Source organism: Lepisma saccharinum, chromosome 2 (genome assembly GCF_977018435.1).
Source record: "Lepisma saccharinum chromosome 2, izLepSacc3.1, whole genome shotgun sequence".
Classification (NCBI taxonomy): domain Eukaryota; kingdom Metazoa; phylum Arthropoda; class Insecta; order Zygentoma; family Lepismatidae; genus Lepisma; species Lepisma saccharinum.
The window spans coordinates 135056623-135075469 of record NC_139230.1 but is presented as its reverse complement, the minus strand read 5'-3'; the positions used below and the strand labels follow the sequence as shown (position 1 = coordinate 135075469).

Here is an 18847-nt window from a genome sequence, read left to right as displayed (position 1 = left end):
ACTAACCGATCCTGTTGTATAGATCAACCGGGAAATTGAAGCCGCGTATTAATATTCTCATTATATTCTAGAACATTCCGCAGATAAACCGACTCGTTAATGCTGCCAGTAGTTCGACTCCTTCTCTTATTCAAGAGCGTTCCTTCTCGCGCTTTCCGGATAATAAAAATTACAACGAATCGTCCTACTTGTGGCGCTACCTTTGTTGTGTAGTTTCCAAATGCTGACAAGTCTTTACATACTCTTCAAGTTCGCTGCGAAAACACCAAAAGTGCAAGAAACGTTTACGTGCAATATTTTCAACACCAGGGTTATAGAACATTCTCAGTCTTTCCTCGACAAATACTTCCCTCCTTAAATTATGGTCACATTATTCAAGAAGAAAAGAACCTAATTTTATCAAGTGTAAACTAAAGCACCATGATCCTCACCTTGGATACGTGTTATTATCAATAACAGGGTAATAGAACATTCTCCGTCTTGCCTTGATAATTATTTCTCTCCTTAAATTATGGTCACATTATTTTATTTTACACCACATGAACCAAAAACCTCATTTTATCAAATGTAAACCGAAAGCTTTCTGGGGGGTTCGATCCCCCTAAGACCCCCCTTGGATACAAACTTACATTTGATCGTGTAAGGACAGCTGCGGTGGACTACTTTGTACAAAATAGATTGTACGGCACTAGAGACGTGTTTTGCTGTTACATTTGCCATGTGCGTGCCAATTGTAGTTCGGATACTCTCTTACTATTCGTATCAATGTACTCGTCTTACTATTTAAATCACTATGTAACGTTTTCACAGATAGTGCGATGTTTTCGTTCCGTAATAACCGGTAGAATACATGTAGTCAAGATTTTGATAAAACAGATACCGCCTTGGTATACGTTCAGGACACAGAAAAAGGGAGACAGGAGTGGCCTGGGCTACGCCAACTTTGTTTGGGCTCCCTTATAAAGGTCCAGTGTATAACTTTGAACATTATTGCATTTTCTAATAAATATTTATTATTTATAATAATTAATTTTAATTTTCTATTAAATGCTTGATGCAAATTTCACAAATTAATCGAGGATTTTGTGTGAGAATATTTTAGGTACTTAATTCCTGAGATATTTAATTCGAATTACTTATTTTATTTAACCGTGGCATAACAGCAGGGAAGACGCTACAAGGGGGCTAATGGGGCTAAATTCGCCCAAATGGAACTCAGACTCCATTGAAGCATCCCTCCTCATGTATTTATATACCGCGTGAGGCACATAAAAGTACCACCTGAAATAGCGAAGAAACCAGAAACAGTAGCGAGGTGAGGTTTGCGGGAAACAATAATATCAAATGGGGCTCGTAAATCGGAGGTATAATGTGGGTCGAAAAATATCGACAAATGGGGCATCTGGAGTAAAGTCATATTTTTTTTTAAATGGAACGATATACAATAACATGCATAATATAAAAGAGCACACGCAGAGAAACACAACGCCGTTGGTCTCATGCATCTACTGCACATAGGAACGAAGATATGGCCATGTGAAAATATGTAAACATACCAACAAATGGCCCACTTGACCGTCAGTACCACGGCATGTACAAGTATGAGATGTCGGAAGCCATTGGACAAGATGAAGACAGAACGTGTTAAAGGAAGAAAAAATACAGTAGACATCGTCAGCACCATGTATTTGACAGTGTTACAGCATAATGAAAATGACCATGACAGTATGTCGAAGAACCACTGCGTAAGAAGCGAAAACCTGTCAAAGTGTGTGTTCAAAGTGGTGTCCGTCAGCTGCGATACAGGCAACGAGGCACCCACGCAAAGATCGTTGCACAGAATGTAGCATCTCGTAGGGAATGTCCCTACAGGCCGCAGTAATGCGGTGTTGCATATCTTCTGGAGTTGTTGTCATTTCCCGGTAGACAATGTCCTTCAGCTTTCCCCACAGGAAAAAGTCTAACGGTGTTAAATCTGGGGAACTAGCCGGCCATTTGACAGGCCCTCCACGTCCAATCCAACGATTTGGAAATGTATTTTCCACACATGCTGTAGCGCGTCTTGCACTTTGAGCTGGGCACCCGTCATGTTGGTACCACATTTCCCTCCTTGTCTGAAGTGGTATGTCCTCCAATAGTACAGGCAGTTCATGTTGTAAAAACTGTATGTATCGGTCAGCATTCAGTGTCCCTTGTATAAAAAAAGGGCCAATGAGATGTTCACCCACTATACCACACCACACGTTCACACTCCATGGGCGCTGGCGTTCCACTTGGCGAAGCCAATGTGGATTTTTCACCGACCAATAGTGCATGTTCCTTAGGTTGACATTTCCATGATTGGTAAAAGTTGCCTCGTCAGTGAAGAGGATACATGACAAATCGGGTGTGTCGTGTCGTAACAACCATGTGCAAAACCAAACACGGTCCTCAAAATCATTCTCGTGAAGTTCCTGATGGAGGGAGATATGATATGGGTGAAACTTGTGTGTGTGCAGAATGCGCAATACACGTCGCTGACTCATCCCAGCATCCCTGGCAATTTCACGGGAGCTAACGTGCGGATTCACAGCAACAGCGGCGAGAACATTTGTTGCACCTGCCTCATCTGTAGTTGGCTTGTTTCGCACACGTGCTCGTGGTGTTACACTTCCCGTGTCTCTTAATTTAATAAATAACTTACCAAACAGACGTCGAGATGGCTGTCGTATGTCCGGATATCTCTCTGCGTACACACGGTAGGCTTCTGAGGCATTCTTTCGGCATTCCCCATAAATCAGGATCATGTCCGTTTTTTCTATGTTTGTGAACACCATAATCTTCGCTCTTACCACTACGACTGCTTGCTATGAACTAACACGATCTCGTGGACCTGCTATCAAAACTTGCTCTGCGTAAAGGCAGTTCTGTCAGGCACCTGAGAAGTCTTACATGCTGTGGTACTGACGGTCAAGTGGGCCACTTGTTAGTTTGTTTACATATTTTCACATGGCCATATCTTCGTTCCTATGTGCAGTAGATGCATGAGACCAACGGCGTTGTGTTTCTCTGCGTGTGCTCTTTTATATTATGCATGTCATTGTATATCGTTCCATTAAAAAAAATATGACTTTGCTCCAGATGCCCCATTTGTCGATATTTTTCGACCCACCCCATACCTCCGATTTACGAGCCCCATTTGATATTATTGTTTCCCGCAAACCTCACATCGCTACCGTTTCTGGTTTCTTCGCTATTTCAGGTGGTACTTTTAGGTGCCTCACGCGGTATATAATATATGCAGTTTTTTTTATATAATAGTTTCCATTTTGTATATGATGATCATAGTGAGTCTGATTGTACATTATGTCTTTGGTAATATTATACAGTACTAAATGTTAGTAAATACCTTTTCGTAGGCATAACTTGGCAGAGGCAAGGGTGTGGGGCACATTTGCCTCTCCAAATTTTCAGATGTTAAAATTTACAAGGGTATTCTTGCTAAAGATTCTGGTGATTGAGAAATGAAAATAAGGAATGAATTTTATGACTTCCCAACATTATTTTTATGGGATGGGAAACTTTTCGATTGTACCTCTCACCCCCACCCCACCGAAAAGTTAGGCCCTAAGTTATCCCCCCCCCCACAGAATTCGAAACCGATATCTGTATACCCCTACTTATATCAGGCTGGCGTCGTAACTGCTTAACAGCGCGTGAGGTCCAGTGCATACCTACCGACTGCCGGCCTCACTCATACCAGAGGAGATCACCCAACCAGTTACAAAGTGACGTGTGGTAAGCACAACGGACCCACAGTTGTTGTAGGTTTCTGTAACCGGGTTCCGCCACTCATTCATAACTCGCCAATTTCCTCACGTAAGTGGCTGGCCACCCGGCCCATACACATGCTGAAATCTCAGGAGAGAAGTTGCTACGCTTCCACCAGAAGACTCGAACCTGACGAGTCGCGTAGCCGGAGACCAAAGCTTGCGCTTTACACCGAATGGCCACGGTGCGTGACGCTTCTTTTATTTACGATCGTAAAACGTTTGCACAAAAAGGCGGTAAATTATGCAAGATTATCTACTGAAATGGGTATATCAACTTAATGTGTTTTACTATATTTCGTATTTCAATATTTGCTCTTTCGAACACAGTAAAATTAGAAAAATGGCATGTAATAAATATTTTGATTTAAACTTTAAAATAAATAACTTCCTCTTCCTTTAGAGGTACTGAACCAAATCTAATAAAGCACACACATCATCAACAAAGAGCGATAGTTTGGTAAACTAAATGGCATCAGGCGAACGTGAAACGACGTAAGAACAATACCAAACATCTATTTCACTGCATGCTTCTATAAACTTATGGTCCTGGCGTGCGCATGAGAGTCCCTTGGTGAGTATCCCTTCATACGTCCCTGATTGTTTGTGACAATGATTCTGTATTTGCGTGCAATGATAATTAGGCTTTGTCCATTGTCTAGTGCTTCTGCTTCTAATTATTTTAACACCGTTTTTCGAGAGATCACTTCCTCTCTTGCCTTCAAGTGAGCCAATTTCTTATTGTCGGTGATAATGATGGAACCTACGACAGACCTGTGATTTGTTCCAGATCCGGTAGGCTAACCAACACTTCATGGCTCCCCCTTCTTCATCAATTTCATCTAATCATCATTCATCCTCACTGCAGCAATTAGCCTAAAAGCAGAAAGGCAACGTAAAATACAAAAATACAACTATAGCCATACAGGGACTTTTGCTACGCCATGCCATGGAGCTACGAATGAAACAACATTCATTGTATGTACAGACCTTTTTGAAAAACAAATGAACAAACCTGAAAGAAGAAAGGAATTCTTATATTCATTACGAAAAGCATAACGATAGGTTTAGAAAACATGATGACGCCCGTTCCTGGTACGTACATGGACGTAAATTTGAGATTCTCACTAACGGTCGTGCAAACTACTTTGCACGTCTGATCAAAAGTACGGCAACACTCATTTATAACCCTCTATTTTTTTTGTTTTCCGCGAAGGAGAAATGTACATAAAAGGTAGGAATTATTTTAACTGTTCATTTATAGTTTCTGAAACTCTTTATCTTGGTTTTACAGCATATTACAACGTCGTCAAAGTCATATTTGAACTTTATGTCCTCATACTATTTTTCCATTTTGAGTAATTTTACATCGTTAGCTCTATTTGTATGTTGAAGGTGACGCTAGAGTTAAAGGGGTTAAATAATACTTATTACCGATGGGTTGAGGTAACTTTGGCATTTGGATATTATGAGTGGAAAGCTACTGAGGAAATAATACAGGGTAGGGTCAGAAATTTTATATCTGGTTGTCAGGTTTAAATTTTAAGGGACTTTACAAGCTAGACGAATGTACTTTGTCTACCTCTTTTTCGCTCTGATTTCCACCTCATCTCCTTCTTCATTCCTTTTCTCCACTGAACAATTTATTTGTCTCGTAATTATTTTTTTTCGTTTCCTCCCTATTTGTCTCTCCCGCCATCGTAGTATTTGTTAAATCTTTCTTCCCTCTAATTCTCTTATAGTGCGGTACGCTGTACCGGTACCTATCGATGGGTGAGAATAAAACTAATCACATTTTTTAACGAAAGAAATGTGGGGGAGGGAACTATGTGCAGGCCCGTACCCATGATTTTTTTTAGGGGGAGACAGACCCGTAGGCTGATTTTATCGGCAAAGGCAGAGACTACAGGAATCCTGCGGATTGTAAATGTCTCTTAAAAAAATTACGTTTTTTTAAAAATACAAACAAGTCAAACAGCCTACGATAAGCAACATATGTAGGGTAGGTGCGGTGATAGATGAGTGGTCACACCCATTTTGAAAAATCAAAGTTCCTGACTTTCCCAGGCGTTTTTACATATCTACTGTGTAATGAAAAGAACTTGCTAATAAATAAGAGTTACGCTTCAACTTCGCAACTTAATCAAATAAATGAACTTTGTTTAACATTATTTTTTAATAAATGGAAAATATAACAAAATAACGTTTTAAAAGCAATATTACCCCAAAAAGGAAGATTGTTCGAAATAAAAAAAACGAAATGTGTTTTCAGTTACCAATTCTGGCAACCAAAGAACAAGTTTGTAACGCTCCAAAAAAAAGTCCTGTTTTTCTAATGACCTTCTCAGCCCTAGCCTGGTTTTCTTGACTTCTCCAGGATTTTCAGGTCAGTGCGATCCGTGTAAATGATTTATCTCAAGGGAACGGTTAAGATAAATGACTTCACCCTGGCAGTGTCTCTGCTGGCACAATATTGTTTTTTTTTTCATGGCGTACTTTTGCTTTCAGAATAATACTCCACCGAAAAATAAATGCCAATGGCAACCAAGAAGCTATTAAATGGGGTTGCATATATGTGGGATAGAAAATTCCATTTGTAAAGGAATGAAACAATCGAATGTTTTCGCCTTGATGTCCTCTAGACTGTGTAAATGCTGTCATAAATACCCGGTCACACTCCTGTATATTTATGTTGAAGACAATTACAAGTAGGAAAGAAGAAAAGTTGCAGTAACATAAATTTCGATTAACAGAATCTCGTAAATTATATTGGACTAAATTTCTTAAGCATTTTTTAAAAATTACAGTATCTGTTAAAATTACTTTAAGCAATATTTTGGCAAAAAATCTATATAAACAATTCTGCTGTGAAGTAGATTCTCTTATTTGCATTATATTCATTAACCCTAAGCCATTGTCTGGAAGATTCTATATCAGTTGCAGAAAGACCCTGATGGTGGAGAAAAAAGCAAAGTTTTCTATCCTTCTGCTCAATGGTGGCAAAAAGGGACCAGGCCTTGCGGTGCCGCCGGAGAGCAAGATGCCACTCATTTATGGTTGGTTTTGTATTGCAGTCCTTGAGGAACCTTTGTTTCGTAATATAAAGAGTATTCAAAATTATATTTTATGCAAATTAATATGAAACGTTAGTGATACTGCAATCGATGAAACCATTCAATATAATCAAAGGGCTACTATTTGTCGAGTGTATTGTCAAAACAACTGTTTTTGACTCAAGAAAATTCAGGTAATTTTGAAAATATACACAGTATCCTCCGCAATGTCCTACATAAGGAGTTCAATGTCTCTTGTGGCGCAAGAGTCTTCCTTCTTAGCAAGTTTTTCCCTAGCCGAGACGAAAAATATCGGTACATGGATTAAAAGACCCCGACTTAAATCGGGACGTCTCATAGCCTTGCATCAATGGTTTTAAAACTAAATCTGGCACATATTACAGACTAAACATTTCTGGAGCCTGTCTCCTTCCAGAAGCGACCCATTCATTTGTGCAAGAACAAAATCGATTGTTTTTTAGAGAAAAATCATCAACGTTATTTTCGTAGGTTTTATAGGTTCAAATTTTAATTTTTTGTAGCTTGAGGGTAGGGGCCATGACCCCCCCCTTTGTGTACAGCCTGTATTTTGAGGGGTGTAACAACATGCATGCACGATCATTTATGAAGAGACTACATGTTTTTGAGTAGTTCTTATCCAAAAATCCAAATGCTGACCAAGGCAGAATTTAATTTTATTTTAAAATATAAACTAAACGTTACGTTTCAACCTTCTAGCAAGGTCTTCTTCACACCCTGTACCAAATACAAATGAAATAAGGTACAAGAGTGGAATATATATATACACAAAAGTCACTCCCATCCAGACACAAGAATATTAGAAAGTTATTTATCTGGAACATTACTTTCCAAGTGTTCCAGCAAGTGGCCTTCTGTCAACTGTTGTTTCACATGACAGGCAATTTAGATAAACATTTCCTTTCATCTGGAACGTGGTTGGACTTCTTAAAGCACGCTCTTTTTCTTTATTCTTTCATTCTTTATTCTTCTTCCTTCTTTTCTCCTCCGCTTTTGTCCATTTCACTCTTTCTAACACCTTCTTCCATTCTTTGTTAACCTCATTAATGATGAAATGAAACGTTACCAATAGCACCATCGAATGGTGCGTACTTTATCGGCAACACTTGGACATCTTGCAAGTGAAATACAGAGAAATACCACAATATAAGGCAGCAATTTCGTGAGTATCACAACGTAACCAGGAAGAACAGGTGCTTTGGTTGCAGTAAGGAAGAAAAAGTTGAAAAATAGTTAATGAGGTTCCGTATCTCGAGAGTATTTAAGTACCATTACTTTAATGTATTTGTCTGTTTACAAAGTAATATATTAGAAATGTTCTTACTCGCTGAGTTTGCAGTACATTCATTTCTGCAAGAGATGCTTCAAGTAGGTATATATACCTATACTATATGTGGTTTGTTAATGATGATGTGTAGAGTCACTTGGAAGAATACGCCCAACTTTTTTTGGCGGTTTATAGCTTCGCTAAATGACGGAGTGTCGCAATGGAAAACAAATGAAAGCTACACATTTTGTTATTGTTACTTATAAGTTTTATTACTGTAAGTCTTTTAGCAAAAGAACCATAGAAAAATAAACAGATGAACGTCAATTTGAACAAATCACCCCGTGTGTAAAATGCCCACCCATTAGGGGTAAAATGCCCAATACAAGAAAATTGTTGTAATAAAAGAAAATAATACACAGCATTAACTGGAAGATTATTAACGTCTGTTTCGTAAACAAAACATCATTTGTACAGACAAGCATAGCGTTTCTAACAACATTTATTTTGAATTTACCATAGCCACTTTTGCTGTTGACATTTGTGAGAAATTGCATTGCACTTTGGACACATGGATGTGAATTTGATACATATTTCATGCATCCACATACTACAACGAATACACTGGATCCAGTCACATTGTGGTCCTTTCTTAATATAATGCCCGTATGCCATAATGAATTACCCATGGGTATATTGCACCTAATTTCTGTGAGCATATCACCCCACAGCTACAAGAAGAAAATTGAATCACTGGGTTGGCAAACTCTGAGCACCATACGGCAGTTTCACTCTGTAGATATGTTTCCCTGACTCTTGATCTTTACACCAAAATATAATTCAGTTTCTTTCTCTCTTGGAAATATTATTGCACACTGTTCATACAGCAACGTCCAAAAAAATATTACCTTAAAATTGTCTTCTTACCTCATAAAATTAACCCTGGATGGCTTCAGATTCTTCTCACAAGCTCCAAACCTGCTGCCTCGTCTCACCACGGAGGGCGCTTTCAAACAAGAATCGCAGAATTCTCATAACATTAACGTTGCGCGAAATAAAAGGGAGTGGACATTTAACCCCGATGGGCATATTCCCCCGAGTGACTCTATATATACCCGCCATCATAGGAATTTTGAGGAGTAGCAGAAAGTGCGTTGCATCTCTGAAGTCGGCATCCAGAATATACGGCCAGAATTTGTGTTCGACGCTTTTGTTACTTTCCACTCATTAAAATTGTAAAAGGAAGATAAGCGAGATGATTAGTTTTAAATAATTGCTTAGTTCAATGAACGCCGAACCATCAATTTTCAGCTACTGCTTAGTATATTTGGCTACGAGCGATATTAAATATCCTACGGCAGCAAGTCTATTAATTCCACTAACAGAATCAATCGGGGAGAGATATTAGTCAATATTAGTAGTACATAATATTCTAATCGAATACAAATGGATAGTGTTTTGTTAAGATCGTGAAAGATGTTGTCATGTTTTGAATAAATGTGTAAAAGATTGAAAGCTTACATAAGAAAGTAAAGAAGCTACTTACTTGCTTGCCTATCCTTTTTTAATGCATGTTAAAATGAAAGAATTCATACTGAAGTCGCTTCAGTGCGAAAATGGCAATTCATTACTATAGGGTTTAAAGCACGGAGTTCATAGAATGTGATATTTTGGTATTCAGCTGCCTTATAGAACATTACTTCCATTTCTGCGGGTGATGTGATCATCCACTTTTACCCCCGGGTTGCTTTCTGGTCCCCATATACCTATTAGAGGCTGAGTAAACTCCCCACAGCCGCTTCATGCAGGGACATTGCTTGAAAAATTCCCACCTAAAACCATCCACCCAGGTATTCGAACCCTAGTCTCCCGAGAAGCAGTCAGACGCCCTAGCGACTTGACTAACACGGTCTATGCACATAATTAATGACTGGATTTTACAAATCTCTAACTGGTCAAGCCATCTCCTTTCTTACCATTTGCTTATTAAATTCAAGCTATTTTCCTCGAATACGAAAACAGATTTTTGGTGTGTGCAATTTTGCTACAAATAGCATTTTTGATATTATGGACTATTTACTTCGAGTCTTTTGTACCGTATGTTTCATCAACAACTGGGTCTGCTCATTTCAAAATGAAAGAAGTTACGGAAAAAATAGACTTAATTAGATTTTCTGGAATTAATTCCTTAAATCTCACACACGAACTCTTTGATCATCCAGCAAATGTTAACATGCTACTCAATTGAGTGGCAAATTGTATATATGCAGTATAAATTCAAAAGAAAACTGGCGAATACAGTCTCGGAAATTCCCTTGTGAAGGTGTTTTTATCCGCACTACTCTTTTCTACTTACTATATCAAGTTGAGTGTGTGAGTATCCTCCAACTTTTCTTTAATAATAAGGCACTGCTAATAACTACCGCATATTCAACTTTCGAACTGAAGTTATTATAGTACCTTGATACTTCAGAGAACTGGTCATACAAACCTTTGAAGAATACACTCTGTGAGGTCTAACCTCCGTAAAATATTTATATCAATATTCGTATTTTGCTAAAAATCCGTAAATCTCTTAATTATATTATTATTGTGTGTGTATGAATATTATAGAATACTTAGACTTTGGATACAAAACGCAGGTTACGCATTTTTGTCCTTGAAAAGAAGAACTGGATGCCGTCAACAAAGGTTGCTGTGTTTTAGTTCTAAGAAGAAAGAATGAGTAATTCATTGCATTCAATTGTTATTTGTTCTTCAGAAAAATATGGAATTCCAAATTAAAACAATAGTATATTAGTGCTATTCCGTTAGGGAGTTTATGCAGAAACCTTGTGCGAATTTTCGAAGAATTGTCTATTTAATGATATAACATCCATTACTTCAGTAGTTCTCGGGGGGTTGATAGGTGGCCATCTAACATTGTGGTTTGTCATTCTGGTGTGAGCAAGGCACGATGAACTTATTAATCAAAATTTAATCAAAAGGTGCCGGGAATATGTGAATGCAGTTGGCCACCACTTAGAATAACTCTCATAACACAGGTTAGTACTCGTTATGCAATTTAAATATAATTGTCTGCACGCTAAAAATTTGAGCGTAAAAATAAGGGTGACGTCAAGGGTCGGAAATGTCGGGATCCTCTCCACGTCGCCTCGTCGGCTGTCACGCACTATCTTGGGCCGGAACCAAAATGAACGCATTGTATATTCTTGTCTTAACTCCATGGTTACTTTCAGTTTTGAATAGTGTTCACTACTTACACTGTTCTACAAATTTTAACTTTTTTTCTGGTACAGAAAGGAAAGTAGCTGTTTATTACTGAAATTGACGTCCTGAACACTAATATGTACTTCATTTTCTAAAATTGGCTCTTAATTTGAAGTTATGGGATAATACATGTTACCCATAAGCAACACAGGCGTGCGCAGACGCTGTGATTAGGGGATTCAAAAGCATTGATGAAAATTCAGTTGGGATAGAAAAACCTAATTTTATCTCACTGTTTTAGTTATAGTGTATTCATGCGTCTGTGTGCGCGTGTGTATATATGTATATATATATGTACACACCCCTACCCCCACCCGACCGTTTTGCAGTTAATTTTCATGGAGCGACATGGCATTCTCTTTTACGCCTCTGAACTTGACAAGACTGGAAGAAAAGCAGAGATAGCGAGCGAAGCGAGCAAGAAAATCTTACCAAATGTATTTTCATTTGTGCCCCCTTAAGGTGCTCTTGGCCGTCTGGAAGAAATAATGCAAGATAGACGTGAAAACTAATTCCATCATGAGTATCCTTTGGTCCTTCCACCCTTAGATTATGCTAGTCTTGCTTTCCTTTACTTCCATGTTTGCCCCTTAAAAATTGATTTCCGTCCAAGGTTGGGGGGGCAATGAACTCTGTCCCCCTGTGGTTGCGCTACTTCACCCCCTTTCCCCTTAGTTGCTTTGAACTTTCATCGAATTAAAATACTTGTTTTCTTCAAGAGTATAATATCGTTTAATAACGGCGATAAGATTCCTCTATTCTAAATTTCTAGGTGAAAATATAATAATATAGGGACATGGATGTCTGAAAGAGGGGCAAGGATGGCCACATCTCCCTCTTTGAAATCGAATGTCAACCTAAAAGTACATTTTCACAAGTATAATTTGATTTCAGTCATAGTAATTGACATTAATTATTATAATGGGGATGCAGGAATGCGGTAATTTCAAAATCAAGAGGTGTCTTTTGAGGGGGCAACACTATAATGGGGGTAATATGCCTCATGGAAAAATACCTTGCTTGTCCCTCCGTAGTAAAAATCTGCGGACGTCCATGATTAGGGGGGAATTTCCCCTCCCTTAGCCCCCCGTGCGCACGCCTATGCATTGGAATAAGCAATGCATTGGTACTTATTCTCAAGATAAGCATAACTCATGTTATATAACAATTAATCATAAGCAATGTGGGCATAACTTGATAAATATATTAAAAGTGTCCGCAGAAGGAGACCAGAGGGAACATTTGCCCCCCCCTTCACCCGAAATATCTGGCAAGAATTAATACAATTTAATTTTTTTTTAAATTATATCGTGAAAACATAGATGTTAGGTGCGGTTAATGTCAGATTAAGCGTCTATGCAAATTAACTTAGTGCTGGTGATTCATTATGATAAGTCATGACTAAGTGTTAAAGGATGTGAGATGACCAAAACAACTAGGATGTTGGCTTAACTGGGGGAATGCATAATTACATGTTTCCTCCACTTTAAACACTGCTGCCTCCCCGAACAAAAAAATCCTGTGGGCGGCCTTGAAATAAATGGTTACTGAATCCCCCAAAAGAATGTTTCTCTGTTGTGTAGGGAAAAGTACCCTTTCTTTATTGAAATAGATTTCTTGGACAATAAAAACCAGAAAAATATATGATTGTTTAATTCCCACCCAGTCTTCTCGTAAGACGTCAGAAGATTATCCACTAGTTGTTTATAAGTGCTCTGCTCTCCTCTTATCCAGAAAACTATGACACACTTGTCGAAATGCATTCCATGTAGTTCACTCAACATCACCGAAGAATTTCTTTCATAAATTTCCCTAATGTCAACTACATGAATAACAGAAATTGAAGGTAGAACATTACCGTTGTGCAGCAAAACTACTTTAAGAGAGAACTTGGACGAATCAATAAAAATCCTTGGTATTATGTTATAGGCTTCTTTGCATCGATGAATATTTGTCATGGCACACAGTCAGGTCCCCTTTTGTTTGGAAAAAATGGGAGAAATTCTTTGTCTGTAGGGAGTAGTCATCATCGTCTGCCAGGTGATTCCATTGTTGCAGCCGTAAGGCCAACAATTCGGCTATATTTTTTGGGAAGTACTAAGTGCCTGATGAGGTAATTTAATTCGGCTTGTGCTATATTGTGGTTTACAGGATTCTTGTTGAGAAACCTGATAGTAAGTGACCAGTAGGAAAGCCAAGGCGAAGATTGAGGGATAACGTTGAGATGGGCCTAAAGGATATAGGTAAGGATGGAAAAGATTGGTTTGAGTTGCTGTTTTAAGTCCACTTTATGCACAGTAAGGCTAATCGGGACTGGACCTACAGTTTAAAGTGGGATCCGAACCACTTATGCCTCCACCGGGTATCGAACCCGGGACCCCTTGATTACAAGGCAATGACGCTACCACTGCGCCATGGGGGAGGCCCTGGATGGAGAAGATTAGATTGCTCTCGCCCATTATAGGGACAGATGGAAGGCTTCTGTTAACCCTTCGGGTTTAAGAAGGCTAGAGAGTTAGTTATATTGTGGGGTTCGCTGGCAGCCAAAGGTGGTGAAATACTTCCCTCAATACATACTGTAACATGTCGGAATGGAGTGCTGTTGTTAGGATGCTACGTTGCCAAACAGCCACCAGTGTTACCACGTCACTATATATACTGCATATACGAAATCTAAGAACACTCTGGGGACACTGCACAACTGAATGCAAAATGGCCTATATTGCAGGTATCTGAAACAGTAAATGATGGCGCGATATAGTGAAATGCAACGTGCAAGACCGTCAGCAGTGTTGCCATATATACTCGAATTGAGGTAGGTCGCTTGAATAAGCCCCCCTCTCCCAATCCCATTCTGTTACGCCAAAACGAGAGCCAATCGAGCTTTTTTAATGTCATTTCCGTATTCAGCATCCTCAGATTAGTAATGAATGGGCACTTTCATTTCTGTAACAAAATGTGTGTAGAACAGTATTATCATCCCATATCAAACGTTGTATTCCTTTGGCGGACCAAATTAATTTAAACTTTCCCTCAACTTCTTTAACTCTGTTATTCGAAAAGGAATGACCAGGGCTCTTGAAACAAAAGTTCTGATCTAACGAAAAATTTTGTGATTGGGAGCAAACAACAGTCTTAGTAGACTGTAGCTAAGGTAGCCTATCTGTTTCATGAAAGGCCCGAAATTATGAAAGTATGATAAGGTCCGGTTTTAGGGGGAAGCAACTCCGGAGCCCCATTTACAAAATGTTCTGGTAGCGTCGCCGCCTTGTAATCATGGGGTCCCGGGTTTGATACCCGGGTTCAGATCCCACTTTAAACTGTAGTTCCTGTCCCGATTAGCCTTACTGTGCATAAAGCGGACTTAAACCACCAATTCAACAACAAAATGGTCTCCTCTACAGGGAAAAATGCTCTGAAAAGGGCCACATAAAAAGAAATGGGATACTTGGAATGTGGTGCACATATTATACAAATAAAAAACAAATTAATTTTCTTCTAAACTTCGCCATTCACAGATACCTTTTTCCTATATCAGTAAGTTTTAATTACAAGCTATATTTATTGCCCAAGGCTTTATGTAAATATTTTACTTACATATTAATTTAAAATGTGTAGTTCTATTTGCTTTCTTCATTTTTAGTAGGAAGCCAAACTTCCAACAGTAAGATGCTGGTGAATAGCGCACATGATCTTACCATAGCACTTGCCGGATCTATTGGACTGGTGCTACTTGTGTGGTCCTTTCTCCTCCTTTACGCCTACTTGATAATGCTCTGCAGATTTGCTTACAGCAAGGTCCACAATAGGTACAGCGAAATCCCACAGAATCCATCAAGAAGTGATCGGTAAGTCTCAAGATTTCCTTCATGTTTTGTGAAAGCAATGAAATACGGAAAATAAAAATTATTATATATTTGGTCGGCATCACTAGCGTACCCAGGATTTCTTTTCGGAAGGTGCCGGAATTCTAAGGTTGATATTACATAGCTCTGTTCTAGGCAGAGGGAAGGGGCACACACAATAAAATACTTTGTAATTTCCATATTTGTCTTCTTTTTTATAGGTTACTCAAAGACAAAAATGGTAATTTCAGCTCATTTTAAGGGTGTTTGCATTTAGTACTTTGGTTTATTTTCGGAGTTCTTTATTCTTTCATTTGAAAATTTTGATTTACTCAAAATTTCGGGACGGGCTGTAGTCCCATCAGCTCCCCCCTTGCGTACGTCAGTGGTCGGCATACTTCTAACAACGGATGAATAAGATAATTACCTAACAGTGAAATAACATTATTCAAGGTTATTAAAATAATAATAACGATTTTTTTTTAAAAAAAAAAAAGTATAGTATGCTGAGGCAAATCTTTGATTAATTCAGTGCTTGATTTATGTCCACTTTATGCACAGTAAGGCTAGTCGCGACTGGATGTACAGTTTAAAGTGGGATCCGAACCTCTAAGTGCATCCACCGGAAACCATTACAAGGCAATGGCGCTACCACAGCGCCATCGGGGAGGCCCGCTGAGGAAAAGGGCAATTTTTCAGATGTGTCTCAATAAAGAATTTTAGTTTTGAAAATTTATTTTAATTGGAACACGAAGGTTTCCAATTTACTCTGCATTCAGATAGCTACAAATACCATGTACCGCTTATTCGAAATCAGGTTGGATAATAATCATGATTTTTATTTTAATAAAAGGGAAACCTTTTTGATGATTTTTTATTTAAATCGATTTTAATTAATTGAAAAAATAAACGCTTAAAGTTGTTTATATGGTTTTTGGCACTATACATATAGATATGCGTCTCTTTGTAGAAATACTTTTTCCTGGTAAACGATCCTGTAAAATATTTGAACAGTTTGATTAACGCAAATGAAAATTACATGTAAATATATATATTTTTTACTGTGTATATGAACGTACTGTGGGAATGTTTGTTGAGTGTGGTAATGAAACTATAATAATTTCAGTAACTTTTGTTTTAATGAAAATAAAACATTCTGGATGTACTATATAATTGTAACTTTTAAAAAAATTATAGTCCTTGTAGCTGAATTTTGTTAATGTTTTAAATGATAGTTTCCAAGGTATCAGCTGCCATGTCTATTTACAATTTTATGATAATGACACTATTTACAGTTTAACATGATTATTATTTTCGTATTATTCTACACAAAATGTGTGCTATTTTTGCCTATAAAATTATTGAATTTTAAATCAAGAAAAAATTGAGTGTGTTTACAGTTTCCATATTACATTTCCTTTCGTATGATCTTCACTCCATAAGTACATATATTTTGTTTCTTTTTTTTATTTTAGCACCTAATAGACAACATTATATAATCTCGAGATTAATGTACTTTCACCAAAAGTGATTCTGATATAAGTACAATATCTTTATGTACGTTACTCGATAAATTATTTCCTCAAGGTGGCTTAAATCGCGATTTAAGTATGAGTAATGCAATTTCATCCATGAATGGAGAATATTATTGAATTTGAACAGAATGCACAATTGTAAAAATTAGACATTTTCAGTCTCACAATTCAACATTTACTATGGTAAAATGATAAAATAAATTATTTTATATTTGCAATTTGAATCGAGAAATCTCAAGAAGAAAAACACTTTGGTCTTTGAGATTGAATATGTAAACACTTCTGTTGTGAAATTCATTTTGATATGTGGCAAGAAAGGTGTGTTCCAAAACATTCATTGAACTATAATATTAAATTATATTATTTTTATTTATAATTTTATTTATTAAGTTTATCTTCACAATCTTGTCAATGAATTTTTCTTTACACTTATTTATGACGACCAGTAAATTAGTAGTGAAGATATGCAATGAATGGTCAGCAACCAGAGAAATTTGCCAATGGGTATGCCCTTTCGTGAAGAACGCCGAACTTTTACATGCTTATTATTGTGTGTGATCTGATATCGAAAGTAATATGAATGCATTTCATAACTCCACACACATAGGTCCCTTCTTATCTTCACAAAGAAACACATCAAAATATAACTTTTGAACATATGACAGTGGAGAATATTTATTGATTTTTTCTTATTTTCAGGCGTGTATTTCTTGCAAAGAAGGAAGGGGAAATTTGGAAAGATGAAGACAGAGAATTAATCTGAATGCTAAATACCACAAATGTTTCTTCATATGTACAAACATAAATGAGTTAGATGTTCCATGTTTCCTGTCTTAAAATTGCATTGGCACAAGTTTGATCGGCAACCCTTAACTGCGGAAGGAAATAATACACACACACACACACACACACACACACACACACACACAAATAAATGTTCAGTTCTTCATTAGTATTTATTGTTTTATTATTTAAAGATTCAATTTTTATCGTAAATTTATACGAAGAAAATTATAAATACCCATTTTTTAAAGATATATTTCGGTATATATTACACACAGGGTTATAACATTCACAGTACCATTAATCTCACCAGAAATCTTGTAAAATCCATGTTGGAAGTTATGCACACATTTGCTTCTAAAATTGTATTTTATATGCATTAATGTTCATGGTGTGTGTCCATGTGAGAGAGTGATATATATATATATATATATATATATATATATATATATATATATATATATATATATGTACAACACTCAAATTGCTTCCTTACACATCATGTAAAAAGGAAAACTTATCAGAATGTACATAGTGAAAATTAATTAACCCCGTAAAAGCAGCACATTCATATTTCTTTGTTTCCCTAACCTCTTTGTCTCAGTTATTCGTAAAAACTGTGATGGATCAACAAAATGGAAATATAAAATAAACCGGCGGCAAGAAGTTAACACGTTTCTTTATTTTGACTCCTGACATTAGGAACTCTCAATTTTAAAACATAAACACATCGGATGTGAATGTAAGGTTGCAGTTGGAGATCTACAGACTTCAAATATTATGATGACAACATTACGGGGTGATTTGCCACTAGGCTATCCTAGGCTATGGCCTTGGGGCCGCATGTCCAGTGGGGCCGGACAAAAATTGACGCTGGAGGGGCAGAAGTAGAAAAAATTCTTTAATATTGTGATAATAGCAAAATAGAAGAACGACAAGTCCAATCACTTGCTTACTTGTTAGAAACTCTTTACTTGGAAGGAGTTTCTAGCATTTAAATAGCTTCTTACATATTAACCATATTTTCAGTAAGGTATTATTATAACCGGATTGCAATTCTGGATGGCAGACTGTAAAGATGGCTCGTGAGGTCATGTAACAGTGCTCGAATATAAACAATTGTTCCTCGAACAGACCAATGTAAATATTTTGATAGCAGTAGTTATGTTCCCGGATATAGTCCGATAAATCAATTGATTGGAAAAGATCGATGAAAGATCAATTGATGATAAAGGGCAGTGGACAA

General features: G+C 37.4%; 1 long non-coding RNA gene across 2 annotated transcripts; it reads left to right on the top strand.

Moving 5' to 3' along the window:
- The first annotated feature begins 4968 nt into the window (after positions 1-4968).
- On the top strand, positions 4969-17991 carry LOC145984508 (uncharacterized). 2 transcript variants are annotated; one of them, XR_014441338.1, is made up of 3 exons: positions 4969-5043; positions 15085-15286; positions 17518-17991. It is a non-coding gene; the product is annotated as an uncharacterized LOC145984508 (long non-coding RNA). The 2 variants fall into 2 exon arrangements; XR_014441337.1 differs by having other exon boundaries at positions 4971-5043; positions 15082-15286.
- The last annotated feature ends 856 nt before the right edge of the window (positions 17992-18847 follow it).